At 43.3% G+C, this 27,291-nt stretch overlaps 1 protein-coding gene across 5 annotated transcripts in view; it reads right to left on the reverse strand.

Annotated features, from left to right (window-relative positions):
• Window positions 1–27,291, reverse strand: part of GULP1 (GULP PTB domain containing engulfment adaptor 1) — a 252,540-nt gene that overhangs the window by 141,862 nt on the left and 83,387 nt on the right. For 3 of the 5 annotated variants that reach the window (XM_064158063.1, XM_064158039.1, XM_064158074.1), the window contains exon 2: window positions 26,172–26,293. The exons of 1 other annotated variant lie outside the window; for it this stretch is intronic. The gene's annotated coding sequence lies outside the window, so the exon portion shown is untranslated. Of the gene's footprint in view, window positions 1–22,616; window positions 22,699–26,171; window positions 26,294–27,291 lie in introns of all 5 variants that reach the window. One more of the 5 variants, XM_064158049.1, reaches the window with a different exon arrangement.

The raw sequence follows: 27,291 nt of genomic DNA on the forward strand, positions 1-27,291 counted from the left end.
TAGACCACAGGTAGAACATTGTTCTTACAATGGCCTGCCAAAGCTAGAGGAGTACTCAGAGAAACTGGAGACAAGCAGACAGTCCTGTTTTGCTACAAACACCAGAGCAAAGAAAGGCGAGAAATCAGAAAACCTGTATGAAACTCATGAATTTCAGACCAGCTGGCAGTGTTTGAGCAAGTGGCTTTTTTACTCTCCTATTTCCTAAAAATAACTTCTTCCTTTCAACAGGAAAGAAAAAAAAACCATATACAACTAACAGGTAAGGAAGAGGACATCATTGAGACATCTGATAGCAAACACAGCTCCTTTGGCAAGGTTACACTAACTTCTGTTTTACAGCAAGAAGAAACATCATCTTCAAGAAATATAACAAGAACATATTTCAAGCAGAAGTCTGAAGAAAAGGAGTTTAGAACTGCAATCCTCAGGTGAGTTGCAAATAGCACCACCTTAAGAAAAAAAAAAAAAAGAAAAAATAAAAAGAAAGAAAACCAGAAAATCTACTTTCTGTTCAGAAAAACAGTTCCCTAGATTTCCAGAACTGCATTTAGTTCTGGTGTCCCCATCAAAAGGAATTAGAACTGATGGAGCAAGTCCAGAAGAGGGCCACAAAGATGACTCTAGTGCTGGAGCACCTCTGCTACAAGGATAGACTGAGGGAGCTGGGGTTGCTTGGCCTGGAGAAGATCCCTGGGGCACCTCATAGCTACCTTCCAATCCCTGAAGGGAGCCTACAGCAAAGCTGCAGATTTTTCATAAGGGTGTTTAAAAATCAGACAAGGAGGAATGGTTTGAAGATGAGAGACAGTAGGTTTAGACTGTATCTTGGGAAGATGTTCTTCAGTGTGAGGGTAGTGGGACTCTGAAACAGGCTGCCCAGGGAGGCTGTGGATGTCTCTTCTCTGGAAGTGTTCAAGACCAGACGGATGAGGCCTTGATCAAGCTGGTCTAGTTGAGAGGCATCTCTGCCCATGGCACGGGGGATTGGAGTGGATGATCTTCAAGATGTCATCCACCCCAACTCATTCTATGATTTGTTTTGCAAGCATTAGAAAAGATGCTCTATTTCATAGAATGGTTTAGGTTGGAAGGGAACTCAAAGATCATACAGTTCCAACCTCCCACCAGATGACAGGACACCTCCCACTACAACAGCCTTGAGCAAAGGCTTCATCCAACCTGGCCTTGAACATGTCCAGGGAGGGAGCAGCCACAGCCTCCCTGGGCAACCAGCGCCAGTGTCTCACCACTCTCACTGGAAAGAGCTTCTTCCTAACATCCAGTTTAAATCTCCCCTCTGCCAGTTCAAACCCATTACTCCTCATCCTGTCATTACAAGATCTTGTCAGTAAGTCCCTCCCCAGCCCTCCTGTAGGCCCCTTCCGATTCTGGAAGGCCACTACAAGGTCTCCTCAAAGCCTTCTCTTCTCCAGACTGAAGAGTGACAACTCTCATAGCCTGTCCTCATAACAGGATGCTCCAGTCCTCTGAGCATCTTCATGGCCTCCCCTGGACTGGCTCCAACACTCCCATGTCCTTCTTGTGTTGGAGGCTCCAGAACTGCACACACTACTCCAGGTGGGGACTCAGGAGAGCAGAGTAAAAGGGCAGAATCCCCTCCCTTGCCCAGCTGGCCACACTGCTCTTGCTGCAGCCCAGCCCACAGTTGCTGTCTGGACTGCACTCACACTGCCAGGTCAGGTTGAGCTTTTCATCAACCCAGACCCTCCAGGCCTTTCCTTCAGGGCTGCTCTCAGCCATTTGTCACACAGACTGGATTTGTGCTTGGAATTGCATCGACTCAGGTGCAGGACCTTACACTTGGCCTTGTTGAATGTCATGAGGTTGGCATGGGCCCACCTCTCCAGCCTGTCTGGATGGATCCCTGCCCTCTAGCAAGTCATCTGTGCCACACAGCTTGGTATCACTGAATGGCTTAGGTTGGAAGGGACCTCATAGATAATCTAGTTCCAAGCCCCTGCCAGAGGTAGGGACACCTCCCACTAGAACAGGTATCATCTGCATACTTTTTTTAAATATTGTACTTTTCATCATAATTTGTTGTAAACTATTTTTCTGCATTATACTTATCAATGATTGTGTGGACATTTATTAGTGGATTACATTAGTCACAGAACTAGCTGAAATTATTACAAACAAATGGAGCTATTTTTAAACCCAGAATATTCCTTTCTTCCCAAACTTGTCTTATTTTGCAAGAAAAAAAAATACTTTTACCATAATTACTATAACAGAATATTTTTAACGGAAAGCAGGAGGAGCTTCCTCATCCCTCAAATACACAACTGCCAGTGTCTAGTGAAGCATGGTGAAGGATTTCAGCCATGTCAGCCTAATTTCTACTCTGCTGTACAGGAACTTATAGATGTCATAGAATCATAGAATCAACCAGGTTGGAAGAGACCTCCAAGATCATCCAGTCCAACCTATCCCCCAGCCCTATCCAGTCAACTAGACCATGGCACTAAGTGCCTCATCCAGGCTTTTCTTGAACATCTCCAGGGATGGTGCCTCCACCACCTCCCTGGGCAGCCCATTCCAATGCCAATCACTCTCTCTGGGAAGAACTTCCTCCTAACATCCAGCTTATACCTACCCCAGCACAACTTGAGACTGTGTCCCCTTGTTCTATTGGTGGTTGCCTGGGAGAATAGACCAACCCCCACCTGGCTACAATGTCCCTTCAGGTAGTTGTAGACGGCAATGAGGTCACCCCTGAGCCTCCTCTTCTCCAAGCTAAACAACCCCAGCTCCCTCAGTCTCTTCTCATAGGGTTTATGTTCCAGGCCCCTCACCAGCTTTGTTGCCCTTCTCTGGACACGTTCCAGCACCTCAATATCTCTCTTGCATTGAGGGGTCCAGAACTGTCAAATGCTCATGAGCCAGTAGGAAGGATTTTCACATGCTCTCTTCCAAAGAACCTGGGCACTTTAACCTGCTTCAAAAGACAAACATCTTGTTCATTTACAGACAAGACCATCTGTATTAGACATTCCATTAGCCATCTCTACAGAATCTGAACAAGATTTATGCCTGCTCCACTACTTCAAGATATATGATGGAGAGCCATGGGAGCTTTGCCAGTGTTTTGTTTTTAACAGTAGCGAAGTTAGCTTCAGTGACGGGGTTCACCATGAACAGGTAAATAAAACAGATCTGAAAAATGAAAGAGCTCTGGTAGAAGGGATACTAGACCACAAGCTTTTTAACTTGATGTATGAATAATTATCATTCAAAATTTTACTTGATGGATATATAGAGTTGAAGTATGTCCTGACACTGAACAAAGTTATTTCTATGCTGGCATGATGGTTTCTTCTCTGGACAATTCGACTGCTCCACATGCCACCTAAAGAAGCTATTTATTTACTTACTGGCAGATTATTTCCAAATGTTCTACTGCATTTCCTTTGGCAGGGCTGAAGTAGAACAAAAAAAAGTTAAGTTTTCATGTCTCCAAAGCCAGCAAATTCTTCTCAGCCCCTTGCAACTGTTGTAAAAAGTGCTGCTGACACGGAAGGCAAAGGTAAGACAAATCAGCAGATATTCTGAAGGTAACCTCCACAGAAAGCACAGCAATTTTAGAAACAACCCAGCTCCATTATGCTTATTACAAAAAGCTCATCCTACTTACCAGATCTGTTCAACAGCTTCCATTCTACTACTTTACTGAAAGTTTATTTAGCTGAATTAGAAAAATGCATCAGACCTATCACCGTGCACACATGCTCAGTGCATTACCCTAAGACCACTTGGTGTGCTTACATCAACATGCATTAGACAACCTCATGAAGTTCAGCAAGACCAAATGCAAGGTCCTGCAGCTGGGGCGAGGTAATCCCAAGCTCCAGTACAGGCTGGGCAGAGACTGGATTGAGAGCAGCCCTGAAGAGACAGGCTTGGGGGTGCAGGCAAGTGAGAAGCTCAACATGAGCCATCAGCATGCTCCTGCAGTCCAGAAAGCCAACCAGAGCCTGGGCTGCAGCAAGAGAAGTGTGACCAGCAGGGTGAGGGAGGTGATCAGTCTCCTCTACTCTACACTGGGGAGACCCCACCTGGAGTACTGTGTCTAGTTCTGGAGCCCCTGTTACAAGAGGGATATGGATGTGCTGGAAGGTGTCCAGGGAAGAGCAACAAGAGTGATCAGAGGGCTGCTCTGCTTTGAGGAGAGACTGAGAGAGTTTGGGCTATTCAATCTGGAGAGGAGAAGGCTCTGAGGTGACCTTATTGTGGCCTTCCAGTATCTTAAGAAAGCTTGGGAGGGACTTTTTAGGGTGTCAGGTAGTGACAGGACTGAGGGGAATGGAGAAAAGCTAAAAATGGGTAGATTCAGACAGGGTGTTAGGAAGACGTTTTACACCAAGAGGGTGGTGAGACCCTGAAACAGGTTGCTCAAGGAGGTGGTGGAAGCTCCATCCCTGGAGGTGTTTAAGGCCAGGCTGGATGAGGCTCTAGACAGCCTGATCTAGTGTGAGGTGTCCCTGCCCATGCTAGGGGGGTTGGGACTAGATGATCCTTGTTGTCCCTTCCAACCCTGACTGATTCTATGCTTGAAGTTCAAAAGCTGATTACTGATGTTCATAAGATGATTAAAAGCAAGTGAAATACCCACATGTCTATTTAGATAGCAGCAACTAGAAAATTTCTGTGTAGGTACTGAGGAACAACCATGTGCCCTCACAGCCAACTGCATCCTGGGGTGTCCAGCAGATTGAGGGAGGTTCTTCTCCCCATCTACTCTGCCCTCATGAGGCCCCACCTGGAATACTGCACCCAGTTCTGGGCTCCCCAGTTCAAGAGGGATAGGGATCTACTGGTGAGAGTGTAATAGAGGAGAGTGCTACAAGGATGATTAAGGGACTGGAGCTAAGAGCCCTGAGGCTGTTTAGCCTGGAGAGGAAAAGACTGAGAGGGTATCTAATCAGTGTCTAAAAACATTTGAAGGCTGGGGGTCAGAACAGAAGAGACAGGGACAGCCTCTGCTCACTTGTGCCCTGTGACAGCACAAGGGGCTCTGGACATAAGCCACAGCACAACAAGTTCCACCTCAACTTGGGGAAGAACTTCTTTACTGTAAGGGTCACAGAGCCATGGAACAGGCTCTTAAGGGAGGTTGTGGAGTCTCTTTCTCTGGAGACTTTCAAGGCCTGTCTGGATGCATTTCTGTGCAACCTGCACTAGATTATGGTCCTGTTCTGGCAGAGGGCTTGGACTTGTGGATCTCCAGAGGTCACTTCCAACCCCTAACATCCTGTGATCCTGTGACCAGCAAGAGAAGAGTGAGGAGATATATGCCTGCATATATTCTGAAGGCCCCAACACAAGACATGGAACTGTTGGAGTGGGCCCACAGGATAGCCATGAAGATGATCAGAGGGTTGGAGCACCTCTCCCATGAAGACAGTCTGAGAGTTGCTGTTGCTCAGCAAGGAGAAAACAAGGCTCTGGGGACACTTCCAATATTTGAAGGTCGTTACAGAAGAGCTAGGGAGGGACTTTCACAAAGTCATGGAGTGACAAGATGGACGGTAACAGCTTCAAACTGCAAGAAGCTCAACTTAGATTAGATATTAGGAATAAATCCTTCATCACAAGAGTGGTCAGGCACTGAAATGGGTTGCTCAAACAAGTTCTGGAAATTGCAAGCCTGGAAGGTGGGGCCTTTAGCAACCTGGTCTAGTACAAGGAGTCCTTGCCCATTAGCAGGGCGTTTGGAATCAGATGATCTTCAAGGTTCATTCCAAATCAAACCAGTCCATGATCTCTGCTCCTGTACAGACTTCACAGCACTCACTAGATGTTTGCTGCAGCTCTCTCTCTGGTAGCTTAGCAGGCTTGTTCCAACTCATTAGAAATGCAAAATGAAAGAATTAGTCACCCTTTCCCCAAGAGCTCTGAACTATGACACTACAAATGATTTTATAACCCTTTGAAGTAATAATTTGGAGGTTTGTAATTGTAAGAAGTCTAGAGTTTTGGGAAGTTTGCTGGTTGGTTTCTTTTGCAGTGCACAAGATGAATACAAAATGAACAGAGATCATCCTCTGATGGAAATGGGAAGTACTTGCCAAAAAAGTTAGCATCCCATCAAGGGATGAGAGAGATTATATCATTATTTAAACTAGTTATCTGTAGGATTTCAAGTCCACACTTTTTTACCTTCATTGACTTCAAGAACATTGTTCCACAACTCTCCCTCCAAGGAGAACCAGAAGCCTGTATGAATTCCAGGCACACAGACTGCTATACAGAGTGAATGTGTCCCTTTTTCATCTCTTTTACAGTCAAATTCCTATGATCACTTCCCTCCCAGCTTGAAAGGTCACAAGTTTGGGGGGAGTGAAATCACTGCCATACAAGCTTCCAGCAACTGACTCCCTCATAGCCAATTAATTAACAAGGACACACAAAAGTGTCATTCATGTAAACTTTTAAAAGAAAATAATTTACTTCACAAAGATTTCTAAAATTCAAGTGGCTGAACGCAAGCCTTTGCTACTGAAGTCAACAGATCTCTCATTAATGTTAATGCATTCAGAATCTTTGCTTTAACTGGTTAGCCCCAAGGACGGCATTAAGTTGTACTTCCAGAGATGAAGCTGGCTTTACTGAACGATTGTGGCAGGTTTCAAACAGCAGAAAAGCTGGCAATATCCATTTTGTCACTTGGACTAAATCAATTTCAGAGTTATCTTGCAAACTAGATTACACTGGGTCTTATGTTTTATCACAGTGCATTCCTTCAGCTTATTTTCTTTAGCTCCTCTGAATACATTTTGAACAGTCCTAACATTTCGACAAGGATATGACAGGAGGTTAAAGAATCACAGAAACATTCAGGTTGAAAAAGACCCTCAGGATCACCAAGTCCAATCATTAACCCTACTCTAGAAGGGCCACCCTAAACCACATCCTCAAGCACTATATCCAAAAGACGTAAACACATTGAGGGTTGATACACCTCCCTGGGCAGCCCCTCTCAGTGACTGACCACTCTTGCTGGAAATTTTTTTTTTCCTAATGCCCAGTCTAAACCTACCCAGTCACAGCTTAAGGTTGTTCTCTCTTGCCATGTCTCCAATCATCTGTGAGAGGAGACCAGCAGCAGCCTCTCCACAATGTCCCTTCAGGTAGTTGTAGACAGCAATGAGGTCTCCCTCCCCTCAGCCTCCTCTTTTTCACACTAACCAGCCCAAACTCCCTCAGTCACTCCTCACAAGTTTTATTCTCTAGGCCCTCCTCAGCTTCCTTGCCCTCCTCTGCACTGGCTCCAGCACCTCCACATCCCTCTTACAATGAGGTGCTCAAAACTGAACACAATACTCAAGGTGTGGCCTCACCAGAGCAGACTACAAGGGGACAATCAGCTCCCTACTCCAGCTGGACACAGCATTTCTAATCCCAGCCAGGATGCCATTGGCTTTCTTTGCCACCTCGGCACACTGCTGGCTCACATTCAATTGCTTGTCTGTTACAATCCCCAGGTTTCTCTATGCCAGGCAGCTTTCCAGCCACATTTCCCCAAGCCTGTAGCTTTGCTTGGGGTTGCTGTGGCCCATGTGCAAGATACGGCATTTGGCCTTGTTGAAGCTCATGCCATTAACATCAGCTCACGGATCCAATCTATCCATGTCCCTCTTCAGAGCTTCCCTACCCTCATGACGAACAACACTGTCATCTAACTTGGTGTCATCCGCAAAGTTACTGCTGACACACTCTCTTCCTCCACCAAAGTCATCAATAAAGACGTTAAACACACATATATTAAACTGAAAAAAATCATATTTATGATAAATTCATCTCTTCTCTTTCTTGTCGATGAGATATAGAATCACAGAATTAACCTGGTTGGAAGAGACCTCCAAGATCATCCAGTCCAACCTATCCCCCAGCCCTAGCCAGTCAACTAGACCATGGCACTAAGTGCCTCATCCAGGCTTTTCTTAAACACCTCCAGGGACGGTGACCTCACCACTTCCCTGGGCAGCCCATTCCACTGGCAAATCACTCTCTCTGTAAACAACTTCCTCCTAACATCCAGCCTATATGTTTAAGTAGTTCATTATAACGTATATTAAGGAGAAACATTCAAGTTTTGCACAACATCATGGTTATTATGAATCTCCAAGTGTTCCATTCCCGAGTAATGTAGTGGAAATTACTGAGATATAAACTACTTCATAATAGAATTTCCAAGCTAGTAAGACAAATATCTTCAGTCTTTCTGGATAGGAATGCTCTGCAACTTTCAATACAGACATTCTCCTTTTGTACCAACTAAGTTTTTAAAACCATGACAGATCAGCAAGTTCAGACTCAAACATTTATTGTACCACACAAGAATGTCACTGTCAACTTGAGACTGTGAAGACAAGATTCCAGCCCCCGCTCCAAGGAATTTTCATGTAGTTGAAAGATGCTGCAAGTCTAACAAGAAGCTCACAATCTTTTCATCTTTCCATAGAAAAACTCTCCAAGATCAGAGGATGAGTGTCTTCTCCTGTCCTTTACAAGCACGTGATACTTTTGACAGCTACACATAGCAACTTACTCCTCAGGCACCATTCTGTGCTGAATCCCCAGAACAAAAGAAGTGAAGACAGGTCACCATCCTAAGAGGAAATATAGACAACTGCTAGCAGACAATTCAGTGACTGATCCCAGAACTGATGTAAATAAAAGAGGGATGTGAAAAGTAGGTACAAACTCCAGCCATGTTTGCAAAAGTAATTAATTTTTATGCTTTTCTGTTGAAAACAGAGGTGGGGAAAAAAAGAAATAAAAAAAGGGGGAAAAAAACCTATAAATAATAAATCTCACCTTTCTATTTCACACAAGAATATGTCTCTGTTATCTACATTACCAGTTTATTGCTGGTCAGAATTCAGTGATGCTTTCCAAAAAAAGTTTAGTTTTCTGTGTTTAACCTTCCAGAAATTAATTATTTTTCACAATCAGACTCTGACTTAAGGGAGGCACAAGAACTCTTAATACAAGCAGTGTTTTAAAACTTTATTCACTGAATCACAGAACCATCCAGGTAGGAAAAGATCTTCAGGATCACCAAGTCTAACTTATAACCCTACTCTACAAAATTCACCTTAAACTATTATCTCTACACACCACATCCAAATGACCCTTACACACATCCAGAGTGAGTGACTCCACCACCTCCCTGGGCAGCTCATTCCAGTGCTTGATCACTCACTCTGTGAAAAAACTTTTCCTAATGTCCAATCTAAACCCACCCAGCCTCAGCTTGAGTCCATTCCCCCTTGTTCTGTCTCCAATTACCTGTGAGAAGAGACCAGCAGCAGCCTCTCTACAATGTCCCTTCAGGTAGCTGTAGACAGCAATGCGATCTCTCCTCAGCCTCCTCTCTTTCACACTAACCAGCCTCAGCTCCCTCAGTCGCTTCTTATAAGATTTATTCTCCAGGCTCTTTCTGAGCTTTGTTGCCCTCTTCTGGACCTGCTCCGGTACCTCCACATCTCTCTTGCATGTTCAAATCAGAAGCAATGAGATAAGAGTATAATTACAGAATCACTGAGACTTGAAAATGACCTCTGAGATCATCAAGTCTAGCCTATGACCCAATACTAAGATATCAGCTAAACCATGGCACCAAGTGCCACATCTAATCTTCTCTCAAAGACCTCCAGGGATGGTGACTCCACTACTTCCCTGGGCAGTCCATTCCAGTGCCTAATCACCCTTGCTGTGAGGAAGTGCTTCCTAACATCCAACCTGTATCATAGAATGGTTTATGTTGGAAGGGACCTCAAAGATCATCCAGTTCCAATCCCTAACCAGAGGCAGGGACACCTCCCACTAGAACAGGCTGCTCAAGGCTTCACCCAACCTGGCAACCTGGCCTTGAACACTTCCAGGGAGGGAGCAGCCACAACCTCCCTGGGCAACTTGTGCCAGTGTCTCACCACCCTCACTGGGAAGAACTTCTTCCTAACATCTATTTTAAGTCTTCTCCCTTCCAGTTTAAACTCATTACCCCTCATCCTGTCATTACAAGACCTTGTCAATAGTCCCTCCCCAGGCTTCTTGTAGGCCCCTCCAGATACTGGAAGGTGTACTAGTTTGAAGCAGGCTAGAATGTTTTGGTGAGAAGAACCAGATTACAGGCTGTGAAAGGAAAACAATGGTGATGTCTAATTCACTCATAGGTTTGCTGAGATGTATAGGAACAAGAAAGAAAAACACAGATAACCACTCTCACTGGGGCTGCTGGCTGAGCTGCATCTTACTCTCCAATCTCACCCTCCATTTTGGACTAATCCACTTTGCTTCCTAACCCCCTGGCCAAACCTCCATTCTTCGTTAGGACTGGAGTAAGGTTGAGAGGGGAAGGGCGAAAGTGGAGGGGTGGCTGAGAGCCCCTCCTGGGGACTCAAGTTTCTGAGAGGGGAGTTGTGTTTCTGTATTATCTTTTTACTTTGTGTATTTCTGTATATAACTGTATATACTGTAAATATCTGCTTGTATATTGTGCTAGCTGTAAATATAAGCTTCATTCATATTTCCAGAGCCAGCTGAGTCTAGTCTGGGTGATTTCTAAAGTGTGGGAAGGTGGGGAACATCCAAACCATTACAGAAGGCCACTACAAGGTCTCCTCAAAGCCTTCTCTTCTCCAGGCTGAAGAGCCCTAACTCTCGTAGCCTGTCCTCATAGCAGAGATGCTCCAACCCTTCAATCATCTTTGTGGCCTCTGGACTCCCTCCAACAGTTTGATGTCCTTCTTGTGCTGGGCAGTAGAACTGTACACAGTACTCTAGGTGGGGTCTCAGGAGAGCAAAGGGGCAGAATCCCCTCCCTTGCCCTGCTGGACATGCTTCTCTTGATGCATACTACATATGCATTGTTCTATTTTGTAGTTCCTTCAGAAGGAGAATATCGCTGAAACTGCCAGTATAAGAATGCTTTTCAAGCACTGAAACCTGAACATGCTGTCACTGAAACCTGAATGGCTTTAAGATCCAAACAAGAATCCACAAAGTTTAACAGGTATTAACTTTTCAAAAGTCACTGGAATCAAGCCAGTGGGAAACAAAATGCATTTTGCAGCCTTTTAAATTACAATACACCTACACAACCAAACAGCAGTATTTAATAAGCAGCCAAAAGGAAAAGTGAGATTTCAAAGGAACCTTCACCTAGAACATGTGAACTGAGGTCTGACTTCCCTTCAAACTCACCCACCTGGAGTGCTGTGTGCAGTTTTAGAGTCCCCAGCACAAGAAGGACATGGAAGTGATGGAGCCAGAAGTAGGAATTCTGGCTCTCAAATCACCCTAGCTGGCTAATCAAGCTTAATGAATCCTTCTGATATTGATGGCATAGAATCACAGAATGTCAGGGGCTGGAAAGGTCCTCTGAAGCTTATCTAGCCCAACTCCCCCCAGCCAGAGCAGGATGTTCAGTGATGCCCAGTGATAGGACTAGGGGCAATGGGTGGAAGCTGAGGCATACAAAGTTTCATTTAAACATGAGTAGGAATTTTTTTTTTTTCCTGTGAGGGTGACAGAAGACTGGAACAGGCTGCCCAGGGGAGTTGTGGAGTGTTCCTCTCTGGAGATATTCAAGAACTGTCTGGATGCAACTGCTTCAAATAAAGAGAGGAGCAATTCATCACCACACCTTGAACTCTGCTAAATTATCCAATTTAGGAAGTAAGGATATATTTACCATATTTTCTGGGGGTTTTTTTCCATGTTATTTGTTGCTGTTTGCATTCAGCATTGTGAAACTTGGAGTTAACTGTGAGTTTATTGCTATTTCCTGAGTCCAAGCTTGTCTTCACATACTTTGTCACTCTATTAGTTTACATGTCATCGGTCTTAAGATTTTGCAGGTCTGATCCAAATGTATGCTACAAATACACATCTATACTGTTACTTAGCTTCCTGTCAAAAAGAAGTTATTCACTTTTCAGGCTCTTACTTTCTTCTTTGTATGGTTCAATCTACTTGTATTTTTAAATTCAAGCAAGAGTGAGCGAATGCACACAAACACCCCCCCAGTAAACCTGCCCTTCGCACCCTCTCTCTGTTACTTTGCATGAGTTACACACTTTCACCCCCTCAGTTCTCACCCAGGCATCACATTCAACTTTATCCCATAATTCACATTATTTTTGTTGTTGGTGGTGGTGGCTTGTGTTGGTTTTTTTTGGTTGCTGCTCTTGTCAGGTTTATTTGACACATCTACACCAGCACTGTGTCTCTGGTCTCCAGTGCGAGAGTGAATAGATTCACTCACATGAAACAAAATCTTTGCTTTGCTCAGGGTGATGAACAACCTCACTTGTGACATTTACATCTATTGATTTGCCTGATTTCTAGATACTCCATTAAAATAAGTTGATCAAAATGATACAAAATGATAATCCGCTGCATTCAAAGATCTGCACTCCTCCTAAAGTCAAAATCTTTTTGTACCCATACAAAGAACCACCCTTTGATACTTCTTACAGATCTGATGGCACCAGTTCTAAATTAGCACTTCTTCCTAACATAGAAGACTCAGTAGCCAGACTACACAGAACTTCACTGCTGAGAAACAGGAAGCTGCCTGCAGACACTGCTGCTTCCCCACAGTTGGAAAAGTCAATTTTGAGAACTATTTTTATTCAGCAGACTGCTAATCCCCAGAGATCTGTGCATCTTGCTCTTTAGCAAGAGTTAATAAGCTGCATTTATGCTGCTGAAGAAGTAGGTAGACAGCAGCATCTCAGTCTGAGCATAAAATATCACTGTGAAGGCCAAAATGCTCTGTGACATCCACCACTAAGCTCTATGCTAGATCTCAGGGCAGTCCAAGCTGGATAACATTATAACCTTGTGGTATTACCAAGTAGAAAGTTTTTTGTTATCATTTTTATCAGTTCATAGAATGGTCTGGGTTGGAAGTGGCTTTCAAAGGCCATCTAGTCTAATCTCCTCTGGAGCAAGCAGCGGCAGGTTGCCCAGAGCCCTGTTGAGCATCACCTTGAGTATCTTCAGGGATGGGGCCCCAACCAACTCCCTGGGCAAGCTGTTGGGACCATTTTTTAGCAGCAATGAGATCCACAACTCCCCAGTCCAGAGACATAAAGAAATATAAAGTTGCCTTTAATTTTTTAACAAATTACTGTTTTCCCTCAAGGTTAGAAGACTCTGTTTTTATCTCAAAGCCATCCGAACTGCATAGATGTGGCTTATCTGGTTAACGGAAATCCACTAAACTGCAGTAAATCATTTCTCTAAGATGAATGGCAATGGGGTTACTAGAAAAAAAAAAAATCACCTGACTTAGCTATCAGTTCTTTCTAAATACTATGATAATGGTAGCTCTGCGGAGATTTAACACCTTCTGAACAAGGACTCACCAACTTCATAGGTCAAAATAGCATTTGGTAGATGGGAGAGCAAAGACAGAGACCAGTGCTTCTCCTGCCATAAAGTAAGGGACAGAGCACAACAGAGGAATCATATTTAAAAGCAAATATAAGAAGATTCCTGGAAATATATGCTGGGAACCAAGCACCTGGAAACACAGGCTTGCAATGATAGGATGAAAGCGATTAGATTTAAGTTCGAGGAAGGCAAATTTAGACTGGAGATTAGGTAGATGCTCTTTACAGTGGTGAGACACAGGAACAGGCTGCCCAGGGAAACTGTGGATGCTTCCTCCTTGAAAGTGTTCAAAGATGAGGCCTTGAGCAACCTAGCTTAGTGGAAAGTACCCCTGCCCATGGTAGGGCTGTTGAAACCAGCAATAGAACAAGAGGACACAGTCTCAAGTTGTGCCAGGGTAGGTATAGGCTGGATATTAGGAAGAAGTTCTTCACAGAGAGAGTGATTTCCCATTGGAATGGGCTGCCCAGGGAGGTGGTGGAGGCACCGTCCCTGGAGGTCTTCAAGAAAAGACTGGATGAGGCACTTAATGACATGGTCTAGTTGATTGGATAGGGCTGGGTGATAGGTTGGACTGGATGATCTTGGAGGTCTCTTCCAACCTGGTTGATTCTATGATTTTTAAGGTCCTTTCCAACCCAAACTATCATAGAGAGAATGCTCACAACATAAAACAATCAGAGCTGTTCAAGAATATTCAGATGCAAGTTTTAATTCTGAACATCCCAGCAGAGGAGAGAAATAAAGTCTTCAGACTAGCAGTTTGAGATGAACACTCTTGCTCAAGAAACTGGTTGAAACATTTTGTGAATAACAATTCACAAAATACGCAGTGCCTTAGTGATAAAAAAAAAATTGCAAAGCACTAAGCCAAGTAATTTATTCAAAGGTAAGAGTACCCTCCATAGATAGCCCACAGGAACACAGTACCCAGCCCTTAGGGCTGTCGCCTCAGTCCAGAGCTGCTGACACAACCACTGCTGAAGGCATCAGGGCAGTCAAGCGTATGTGGCTTTTTAAGAGTCTTACATATTAATGTCCCAGTAAGGCAGAGTAAACACACGATAATGGACATGCTTGAGAGTTACTTTGGTGGCAGTAAGTCTGCAAAAATGATTAAATGCACCCAAGGAAAAAAATTCTCCAAGAGGGATGAAGGCAACATGTTGAAGAGAACCTGCAAGAGAATCTTTACTTACACTGTGTAACCATGAACCCCACATCAACAGGACTTAAAGACATTAATTTAAAATAGGGAACTCCAGGCCAGTCAGTCTCACCTCTGTGCCCAGTAAGATCATGGAGCAGATCCTGCTGGAGGCACTGCTGAGACAGAAGAATAGTGCAGAGGTTTTTGGGTACAATCAGCATGGCTTCACCAAGGGCAAATCCTGCCTGACAAACCTGGTGGCCTTCTATGAAAACGTCACAACATCAATCTATGAGGGGTGAGCAACTGATGGCATTTACCTGGACCTGAGCAAAGCCTTTGACACTGTCCCACACCACATCCTGACCTCCAAGTTGCTGAAATATGGGTTTGATGGGTGGACCAAGAACTGGCTTGACGGCCGCACCCAATGGCTCCATATCCCAGTGCAGGCCGTGTTCAGATTCAGATTCAGCTGTTCAGACCAGCTCTGACCCTCCCTGCAGTGCAGCTCAGCTCTCTGACCCACCTGCAAGGATCAGCTATAGCTCTGACCTTCACCTAAGCGCTCGGCCGCTCATACGTACACGCTCGGAAGCCCTAGCATTGCTCCAATGCTCACTGAGGCACAGACCTCACGCTTTGATTCAATTCACAGTTAACCTGTTGGCGTACTTTAGATGCAGAAGCTCATTCAAGCCTGCACCCATATATATATAAGGAGCCGATAGCCTCCTAAGCCTAAAGCCAGCTGTGCATATTTGCAAGCTGTATCATTTATCTACAGAGCTCAGACTCCCAGCTTATTGCCTGGTAAGAGACCCAGGAGAGCAGACCTTTGAATTGTCTGCACCCTCACACACAGCCTGCTAGCTGTGCAGAGGACAGTGCCAGAAACTGCACGGACATCCTTCTCCTGCTCCTGTGATCCTGCTGAGCTGATAATCCCGGACACGGCTTCCAGAAGGAGACAGCAGCATTGAGGCAGAGATCGTCCCTCGCCAGGAGAACAAAAGGTTAGAGAAACCTAAGACCCCAGAGACTGGGAAGATTTATCATTTCCCTCTCAAGCCAGGAAGATTCCAGCGTCCAAGGATCCACGGGCAAAGATCCCCTGAATTCCAGACACTGGGCACAGGCTGACACAACCCCAGGAGTGTGATTAATAATTAGGAGCAACACTTACAAGTAAAGATTTAATTCTTCTGTAATAGAAGTCACCTCTGCCTTAGAGCAGATAGAGTTTTAGCCCTCTGCTGGGCTAATAGCAATAAGCTCCCAAGTGGCACTAAGCCAAAGGGAAATCTCTCTCTGTGAATAGTTTATAATTGAAATAGTTTTGCCAGTTATTGACCAAATCCCTGTATATATTATATTTCTAAATTGTTTTCATAAACTTGCACAAAAGAACTAAACAGTGGTTGGGGGTGGCAAGAGTTTGTAAATATTAATTTTAATAAATGATATTTTTATAAAAAATTAATACTGCCTCAAATTAATTTCTCACCTCTGCCAAACAGGCGTAGGCACTGAGAACCCCCTCCGCAACACCAGGAGGAGCTCCCAAGCACCTTTCCAGCTTCTTTTCACCCCTCTACCTTATCCCAGAGTCTGCCTTATGCGCAAAGTGAGTTGAGAGGATCGGCAAGGGAGGTTAGAAGCAGAATGATTAGTTGGGTTACACAGATCCAAGCAGAACAGCAGAAGCCCAGGGAGGAAAAAAAAACAGACTCTTAAGACAGTCGTTTTATCTGTGTTTGTATCCTTGCTTTTATACATCTCAGCGAACCTATGAGTGAAGTAGACATCACCACTGTTTACTTTTCACAGCCTAGAATCTAATTTTTCTCATAAGAATATTCCAATTATCCTCAAACCAGCACAGCAACCCTGACTGATTTTATGATTCAATGATAAGGTAATCCTCCTATTTCTCACTTTTTTTTTTTTTTAATTTCTTTTCAAAAGCTTTTGTCATTTCAGGTACTACAAACTTCAGAGAAGGACTTAGAAAGAACTGTTTGAGTTGGAAGCTAGTTTGAATCTTCTTTTTTTCCCCTTTTTTGTTAAGTGCCCCAATGATAAAATGGTTAATGCATTGGTTGTTTTTTTTTCTGTTATTCTACATGATGTGAACATGACCTCTTTGGCTACTGAGGTTTGACTTTCTTTCGTTTGAAATAGACTAAAATTTGAGTGTTCCTGTCTGTTCAAAGTAGGTTTTCTGTTAAATCTAGCAAGATTCAATTCCATTTATTTAGAAATCTCTTTTGTTTGGTTTTTTGTTTTCCATCTCAGATTCCACAGCCACTTAAAAATACAAAACAAATCCCCAAACCCTCACCGAGGTGGTTTATACTGTATACATGTCTAGGGAGCCAATGAGGTACAATTTTATTAATGGCTAAATCATTTATCAAATTTTTGAGCTGTCAGAGTAGAGACTTAAATAAAAGCCCTCAAAATGAATGAGGCTGTCAGAGTTTAGACCCTGTCTAAGAGAAGTAAAACATCTTTGCTCACAAATCTTTTTAAGCCTAGTTGGTCTTTACACTTTTATCCCACCCAGGACCCAGTTGAAGTGTCCCAAATTCCCAGAAAAGTTAACAAAAGTAAGAAATAAGGTTACAGAAGTGTGGAAACTGATACACTTTGGACATTGAATACATTTTGTATAGCTCCAGTCTTCACAATTCTGTGGTACAACAGAATTAAAGGTGAAGATGAAAAAGAAGTTCCTATTACAAGATAGATCTGGACATGTTGGAACATGTCCAGATAAGGCCCATGAAGATGATCAGAGTGCTGGAGTACTTCTCTTACAAAGCCAGACCGAGGGAGTTGGGGCTGTTCAGTCTGGAGAAGAGAAGGCTCCAAGGAGACCTTATTGTGGCCTTCCAGTATCCAAAGGGGGTCTACAGGAAAGCTGCTGAGGTACTTCTTAGGGTGCCAAGTAGCATTCGGACTGGGGGGAATGGAGCAAAACTACAAGTGGGTAGATTCAGATTGGATGTTAAGAAGAAGTTCTCCACCATGATGGTGATTAGACACTGTAACAGGTTGCCCAGGGAGATGGTGGGAGCCTCATCTCTGGAGATCTTTAAGGCCAGGCTGGATGTCGCTCTGAGCAATCTGATCTAGTGTGAGGTGTCCCTGCCCATGGCAGGGGGTTTGGAACTGGATGAGCCTTCAGGCCCCTTCCAACCTTGACAATTCTATCAAACAGCAACAGTCTCTTACAAAAAAAATAATGCAAACACAGGAGAGGAAAGCACTTACGTTATTATTCACCTTCTTTAATTTAGTTATGATACTTCTGTCTGTAAAAGGCCAGCATCAAGCAGCCTCACCACTTAGATTATCTAACATGATAAACAAATCTGTTAATTTGTCAGTTCTGGAACTGAATTGCAGGCAGGGATTTAGAAATATAAGCCCAAATAGATAAACAACAAGAAAATAAATACAGCATGAACTGCTACACAAACCCTTGATTATTAACAAGAATATTAAACAGTCTTATGTTAAATCCATCCCAACTGAGATATGAAATGTAATTCTTCTCCTACCTGAAGAGCAGTCAAAAAAAAAAAAAAAAACAACAAAACACACTGCAGTTGATCATTTCACCCAAAGAAGATATTAAAAAGAACCTTCAAACCCCTTCCTACTTGTTAGAAATATTAACTTCAGGGAGACAGATCTTGAAAATTCATTCCAACATGAAAATAAGAAGTGGCAACAGACTGCATCTGGAAGTTTTGGAGGAAGTGTTTTTTTAATTTCACATAACAGGTGTCACATTAAACAAAAAGCAAATTACCTAATAAATAACTACCTGCTCAGCAAAACCACTCAGCTGCTTTCCACAGATGGATTGACTGCCTTTTAATGGATGCTTTCCCATAACTCCAAAGTATGGGAAGAGCAGACTTGCATTTAAAACAGAAGGACTGGGAGTTATATCGAGGAGGGCTGTGTAACATCTGTCTGCATCCCTACTACAAAAAATTAAAGACACTCCAGAGCTGTCTCACCAAACCCTTTCAGTTCACTTCTGCTGCTCTGATTCATCTCTTTACTCATCATGAAAAGCAAACCTCTATGAATATAGACTCTCGTGGCAATTTTGTCTTCCTAACAAAGCCAGATGTCATGTTTGCTGTAGGGTAGTATAGGAAGGCAGTAGTCTTGATGAGGAATTTCAATACCAGATGGCAGGACTAAGAGGAGATCTTCTCAATACCCAAAGTGTGGGTATCAAGAGGATGGGACCAGACTTTTCACTGGTGCCCACTGATAGGACAAGGGGTAATGGGCACAAACTGGAACACAGGAAGTTCCACCTAAACATAGGGAAAAAGCTTATTTTCTATGAAAGAAGTGCAGGAGCAGGCTCACCTCAGAGATGTTGTAGAGTCTCTTCTGAGAGATTCCAAACCCATCTTTATATTGTGATCCTGGACAACCTGCTTTGGGTGACCTTGCTTTAACTGGGAAGTCTGGACTAGAGGATCTCCCTTCAACCTCCACTCTGATTAATTCAAGTAAGCATACAGATAGAACACAGACAAACTAAAGGCATGGAGATGTCTTCCAAGTGCTGCTCACACAAATGCTTGTGGTTTGAGCGGGCCAGCTGGGAAGGACACAAATGCAAGAACAAAATCCATTCATTTTTTGTTTGGCTTTTTAAGCACAGGCTGCTGACAGCATTTCTGGAAACCACTCAAGACAGACTTATCTCCACCAGTCAAGCTGGTGGGTGATTGAGTGAGACACCATCTCCTTCCTTGTACCACGCAGAAAGTCAAGTAGACTCTTCTGTTAGACTACAGCAAACTGTAAAGACTGAAGTACTGATGAAGCAGGATATCTGAGAACTCCATCAGCTGCACCAAGCAGGTTCCCTGGCTGCTGACAGTTCTCAACGACTTGGTAATGATGAACTCATTTTGCTCTACTGGCAAGGCCTAAGTTCTTGTGGTGATTTAAATTAACAGGGGATAAAGCAGCTAGAATTACATGTCTCAAACATACCTTAAACTAAAAGGTAATTAGAGCATGACCTTGCAGTGCCTTTTGGCATAATGGGTAATGAACCCATTTGTTTTAATAATACTGCAAAAAGTTTGAGATAATAATGTTTTAAAATGATATAACTGCTTGACTTTCAGAGATGCTGAGGCTTAATGCCCAACTAAAAATAAAAATAGCGCAACCTAGAAGCAGATTTTAAAAAGGACAATTGCCAGTAAAGAATAATTTAATTAGAAATGCAGCAGAATCTTTGCTATCTGCAAACTTTCAGAACTTTTAATGGCCCCCTAACAAGGAGTGACCCTCTCCCAAAAGGTAAGATGCCTGCAATATAGGTCACTGTAAGAAGCTCAAGGCAATACCTTGAAACTGACCTGAAAGAAATTTTACATTTTGAATCATGTGGCTGCAGCCTTGCCTGATTCCTTGCCAGTACACAGACGGCAGCAAAGAAACCAAGAAAAAAGCAGTGACAAAACCAGTCTGTCTGTTTAGCAGGTGAGGCAGAGATAGGCAGGAGGTATGGTGACAGCTTGGTAGAAATAGTGAAGGAGAGAAAAGGAGCTTTAAACACGCAGAACTTGGTTGACAATATTGAGCATGCAGACTTTCAGTGGTACATTAAAACCTGCTACATCTCTTACAGAAAGGATCCACTTTTAAATCAAGAAAACCAACACACAGAGCCAAAAAAAATTAAACAAAATCAACCCACAAACAGACAAACATTTTGCCATTAAGACTGGATTTCAATGCTTTTCTTGTAGGCTTAAAGATCTACAGGAAGAATTTTCAAAGTCCACATTGTTCACACCCTTCTATTTGACCACCATCATAGTATATTTTTCCCACAGTCAGGGCACTGTAGACACACAAAACCTAAACTGGTTTAAAAGGAGAAAAAAAGCTTTGTCTATATCAATTACAGGACTGCAGGATGTTAGAGGTTGGAAGGGACCTCTGGAGATCTTCACAGAATCACATAACTAAACAGGTGGGAAAAGACCTTTAGACCTCAAGTCTAACCTATCACCTAACATCTTCTAATTAACTAAACCTTGGCACCGAGTGCCTCATCCAGTCTCCTTTTAAACACCTCCAGGGATGGTGACTCCACCACCTCCCTGAGCAGCCTGTTCCAATGCCAATCACTCTCTCTGGGAAGAACTTCTTCCTAACATCCAGTCTAAACCTGCTCTGGCACAGCTTGAGGCTGTGTCCTCTTGTTCTATCACTGGGTGCTTGGGAGAAAAGACCAACCCCACCTGGCTACAACCCTCTTTCAGGTAGTTGTAGAGAGCAATAAGGTCTTCCCTGAGCCTCCTCTTCTCCAGGCTGAACACCCCCAGCTCCTTCAGCCTCTCCTCACAGGGCTGTGCTCCAGCCCCCTCACCAGCCTTGTACCCATCTCTGGACACATTCAAACATCTCAACATCTTTCTTAAATTGAGGGGTCCAGAACTGGACACAGGACTAAACCAGGGGCAGAAAGACTTCCCTGGTCCTCCTGGCCACACTGTTCCTGATACAGGTCAGGATGCCAGTGGCCTTCTTGGCCACGTGGGCACACTACTGGCTCATGTTCAGCTGCTGTCAACCAGCAACCCCAGGTCCCTCTGCCTGGCTGCTCTCCAGCCACTCTGTCCCCAACCTGTGGCACTGCATGGGGTTGTCATGACCAAATCATCTGTAAAGATATTAAACAGGACTGGGCCCATCTTTGGTCCCTGGAGCATACCACTAGTGACTGGCTGCCAACTGGATGTGGCACATTTGTCTCGGGGCCTGGCCATTCAGCCCATATCCCTTGCCAGAGTGGGACACAGAATCTATCCCTGATTAATATTAGTCAAGTATCAATTCAGTTATCATCCCATGAGATAATGACAGCTAATTCTCTCAGACAGCTAAGCAAGGGGAAAATAAACAACTTCTGTGTTGAAGCCTTCTCCTACCATGCAACATGAAGTAAGGGCTTGACAACAAATACTGAGAAGTGGAAGAAGAGCAGGACTGTCTCTGCCAACTTCCACACCAGCTTGAAGTGTGGCACTGAGCTGGAAACCACAGCACACAACAGTACATAGGAAATCTTTCAGTAAGTAACAATTTCTTCCTGGGTGAAATGACAGGCACTCTTCAGTCCACAAACAGGCTCAGTTAAAACAGATGAGACACAAATTAATTCATTTATTCTCAGTGTCTGGCCTCTACCAGCATTCTGAGACAACAGCTGAGCTTAACAAAACCATTTAGATGCTCAGACTGAGACAAATTCTCTGTATCTTATTAAAATAGTTTTAAGTAACTGAACACAGCTCAGCACTAAGCCTACAAGAAACATTAAACATCAGCACTGCTCAAGTCAGAGTTCAATAGCTTGCTCTAACCATATGAAGACATTTTTGTTATGTTCTTTTATTTCAATAAACCGTTAAAATATAAATCTCTATACAGACCCCATCTCTGGAGGTGGTTTAAGAGTTGTACAGATGTAGTGTTTAGGGACATGGTTTAGACAAGGACTTGTCAGGGTTATGTTAATGATTTGACTTGGTCATCTTATAGATCTGCTCCAATCTAGACAATTCTGTGGTTCTGTGGCAGAGAGTTTGGGCAAACAAACGTTATGGTAACTTTGATGGAACAAAGTTCCAGTATCTGAATGCATCCTACAGGAAGGCTGAGGAGGGACCATTTGCAAGGTCTTGTAATGACAGGACAAGGAGGAATGGGTTTAAACTGGAAGAGGGGAGATTTAAACTAGATGTCATGAAGAAGTTCTTTCTAGTGAGGGTAGTCAAACACTGGCACAGATTGTTCAGGGAGGCTGTGGTTGCCTCCTCCCTGGAGGTGTTCAAGGCCAGGTTGGATGAGGCCTTGAGTGACTTGTTCTAGTGGGAGGTGTCCCTCTCTATGGCAGGAGGTTGGATCTGGATGATCTTTGAGGTCCCTTCCAACCTAAACCATTCTATGATTCTATAAAGCTTACCCAACAAAATGTCAAAAGGCCATTCTGCATGAAATGCAACTGCTTTCTTGATCTTCCTTGAGAGCTTAACTTCACAAGCCTACTGAAAAACAGAACATAGGGAGCATTATGTGTCCCACTGGTCTCTCCTGCAGGTCTCTAAAGAGGGCTTGAACACTAATTTACGGTATTACCCTCTTGGACTTCAAGTATCTCAAAAGTCCACTTCAGGGTATTAGGCCAACTGTATGTGTAAATTAGTTCTGAATCACAAACTTTATCTGGAAAAATCTCCCTTATGGATCATAGCCTCAAGGAATTAAATGCTTCTATGACAACTTACCACTGAGCTAATCACAAATCAGAACATGAAGTTAATTTTAACTGAAGCAGTGGCACTGAAAAAAATCCACAACGATCAATAGTGTTACCCAGCTGAACCAGGTCATGCATGCCAGAACCTCCTACCACTTACTATTGCAGTACATTACCACTACAGGAAAAAATGCATTCTAAGCCTCTGCAAAGTACCAGAGGGAAGATTAAACATTTCTTTGGGCTTCACTACAGTAAAACAAACACATTCAGCATATTCAAGCTGTTAGATTCCACTACTGGTCCACATGTGATTTTGAAAATGTCAGTGATTAAGCTTGGCCCTAAAGATTTGTGTGTGAGAGTCTAAACGTCTCCCATGTAATATCTGCTGCAACTTTGCAACACTACATTTACTTAGTAAGCAATGGACACTAAAAATCACATCTGCCTTTAAAAGCCCAAGGATGCAACATTCTTAAAACAAAGGCCTTTGCACACAATGCCAGCTTTGTCTTTAAATTCCAGAATTAAAAATTCTACATAAGCCTTGCTTCCAATCAGCAAAAGAATTTGTATCTAAGTATCTTAAATAAATCTGTTTCAAGTAAGCCTGTATCGACAAAACGATTCTGTGTTTTGGACTGGGAAATGCTATCACCATTTTTTGCCAGTGGGCCTGGATTGGTCTCACCTTGTGGAAAGAGAGACCCATTAGGCAGTCTTTTTCAAGTACAGAGATAAAAGGAGAACCCAGTATGTACACAGGAGAGATTCTGAGGTGCTGTTGTAAGAAAGAATGAGTTTGTCTCCTCCCATTTGTTCCCAGGCTATAAGATCCTTTTGCAACTGGCAAGCTTCGATTTTTCCTTTTGGACCATGAGAAATACCTTTCAACAAGGAACTCACCCGAGTAGTGAGTCTGGGAAAGCAAGTCAAGAACTTGCATACCTGTTGGTTTATGTTAGAAAGAAAGTCAAGGACAACAGACTTTCATCTCAGACACCCAGGAAATGTCAACCACAGGACCTCACTGAGAGCTGGAAACTAACAGCTTTAAGCCACAAACACACACTGCCCTGAATCATAGAATGAGTCAGGGTTGGAAGGGACCACAAGGATCATCTGGTTCCAATTCCACCTGCCATAGGCAGGGACACCTCACACTAGATCAGGCTGTTCAGAGCCTCATCCAGCATGGCCTTAAACATCTCCAGGGATGAGGCTTCCACCACCTCCCTGGGCAACCTGTTCCAGGTTCTCACCACCCTCTTGGTGAAGAACTTCTTCCTAACATCCAGTCTGAATCTACCCATTTCTACCTTGGTTCCATTCCCCCTAGTCCTATCACTACCTGACATCCTAAAAAGTCCCTCCCAAGCTTTCTTGTAGACCTCCTTAAGATACTGAAAGGCCACAATAAGGTCACCTCAGAGCCTTCTCCTCTCCAGACTGAACAGCCCCAACTCCCTCAGCCTCTCCTCATAGCAGAGCAGCTCCAGCCCTCTGATCACCCTTGTGGCCCTTCTCTGGAAACACTCCAGCACATCCATATCCCTCCTGTAATAGAGGCATTTAAGATTCCATTTGGTAAGCCTTGTTCATCAAAGTTACCATAATCATAGAATCAACCAGGTTGGAAGAGACCTCCAACATCATCCAGTCCAACCTATCACTCAGCCCTGTCCAATCAACCACCCCATGGCACTAAGTGCCTCATCCAGGTTTTTCTTGAACACCTCCAGGGATGGAGACTCCACTACCTCCCTGGGCAGCCCATTCCAATGCCAATCACTCTCTCCGTGAAGAACTTCCTCCTAACATCCAGCTTCTATCTCCCCTGGCACAACTTAAGATTGTGTCCCCTTGTTCTTTTGCTGGCTGCCTGAGAAAAGAGACCAGCTCCCACCTGGCTACAGCCTCCCTTCAGGTAGTTGTAGACAGCAATGAGGTCACCCAAACTCTCTGCCACAGAACCACACAACTGTCTAGATTTGAGCAGACTTTTAAGAGGTTTAAGTTGGAGATCAGGAAAAATTAATAGGCCCTCCTGAAAACCAGCAGTTAACTGATGTGATCCTTGGTCATCTTACAAAAAAATGCCACGAAAAAAATTGAAAATCTAAGGAACTTTTACTTGAAATGTGGCATTTGCATACCATGGATGTCTGAGAAGAAACACCCGAGAGGTCAGAAGGGAACAGTACGCCAGTGACCTGGTTTTCAGAAGTAGTGAAATTATGTGAGGACTTGGAAGAGACTCTAAAATCATAGCAAGAGTCATCTTGGCGCCAGATGAAAGATAGCCTCTGGGAAAGTCTCATCTGGCTGGAGTTCTGTACCTTCTCCAAGGTATTTCAATGGATCTGAGGATTAAATAATCAAAGGAAGTGATATGCATTTGCTCCAAAGCACATTGCTGTAACTGAAATAAGGAAGCCAAGACATTTTGTTTTGTTAACCACTGGATTGCTAACTAATGTTTTTTTTCCTTCACCTCAAAACAATAACAAAACTGCTATATGGTTTTAGCTGATCTTTTTTTCATTGAGCTCAATGAAACATTGAATTTTCCATAGGTTCTTAGTTCTCTGTCTATGCTTAGAAAACATTTACATTATTTAATAGGTAAGTATTTCACAATCATTTCCATAAATAAACTCTTATCCATAACATTCCAAGTCCCCCACATTTTGATTTTTTCCAATAAATCAATGGAAACTCACAGCTGCTGCCTTGCCTTTATCCAGACAAGCTTTTGTCTCCTGACTGAAGCAAAGACACTGCAGCTTCACTGAACTGTGGTAGGGTTTGCAGTTTAAGCACTGAGTTATCAGTTGTGGAGGATGGAGGGGCATTAGAAAGGTTTAAGAACAGCAGGAAAAGCCAATTTGTAATAGTCACACCAACAAGCATTATTCCCTCCAACAAGAGGAGTATTGAAACACGGCTCATCAGACTGTTGGAGCTTTGGGTCAACAACTTGGTCCTGCCACACACTCCCAGCAGCTGACTTCATGTCAAGGGTACTGTTTACTGTGGGAAATGGACAGGAGTACCTCTCTGACCCCGAGAGTCTGTACACTTTTTGGCTTTGCTGCAAGCATCTCACATGGAAAAGGAAATAAAAACCCAAGTTACATCAAGTTACATCATTACAGCTTTTAACAGCCCCTCTATTCAACAAAGAAAAAAAGAAATCAAATATTTGCATAACCCTTTTCTGTAAAGTAGTTGATAGCAACAATTAAAACTTCTTACCCCTTCTGCATTCAAATTTCTTGCCAACGTGAAAAGCAGACACTAGTTCTCAGGTGGAACAGTTCACTCATTTGTCAACATTTCTGTACCTTTGTTACTGCTGCTTTATAGTTTCTGAGGCACTAGGATAAAAAGAAATGGTGACAGACATTAGTTGTGAACCAGGGCTATTATTAAAGCATAGAGATTACATCCTCATTTCAAGAGATTTCGTGCAAAACAACTTAATGAAAATATTTTTCACACAATAGAATTCTGCTGCAAAGGTCCAAACCAGGGCAAAATGCCGGAAGCAGCACTCTGTTTTCAACTAGGAACTTTGGTTCAAGTACATTTGCATCTTTTCCTTACCCACAGATGCTCTACACTGACAGAAGAACAATTTGAATCAGACCCAGAAAGTGCATCCAGTCCAAACCTCCTGCAGTGCAGGATCACCTACACTAGATCACTTAGAAATGCATCCAGACAGGTTTTGAGTATCTCCAGAGAGGAAAACAGTGGCCTGAGCACTTACTGATTCCACTAAATATGAGCTGCACAAAGCTTGCAGCATCAAACCAAAATCCTGTTCTTTTAAGGTAAACTACTGCACCACAACATCACAATTCCACCGCCTTGTTATTCTGCCCAGAATAATGTGTCAGTTTCAGTAATCATGCAATGCATTATCCTCACCTATTTCACTTCTTCCTATCATGCCCTTGTAAGAGTACTGAGGTAATAAATGCTGAAGGTCACTGTACAGAAGAGAACATGTTCTGGAGTTACAACATACAAAGATTATTTCCCCTCCCCTTGATCTAATGTGAAATGCATCCTGTACCATTTCATCATCACAACAGCATTAAATGCAACATTCCCACGCTGATGCTCTGTTTCTTACATTTTTCTTCAACACAAAAACTGCACAAGGTAGAGCAGAGCTCATTTCAGCTTTGGTAGTAGCATATTTTTTGTTTCTAATCCAAATCTGCACTTGTTAAGAGTTGGGGATGTCGGGCAGAAGATAATACCATTAACCTATTTCACATGTAATAACTTTGTGCCTCTACTTGAGCCTGTACAGCCCAATCCCAGCTGTCACCTTGAAGACAGCAGCAGCTCTACATCCTCAGTC

This window comes from Pogoniulus pusillus, chromosome 2 (genome assembly GCF_015220805.1).
Source record: "Pogoniulus pusillus isolate bPogPus1 chromosome 2, bPogPus1.pri, whole genome shotgun sequence".
Lineage (NCBI taxonomy): Eukaryota > Metazoa > Chordata > Aves > Piciformes > Lybiidae > Pogoniulus > Pogoniulus pusillus.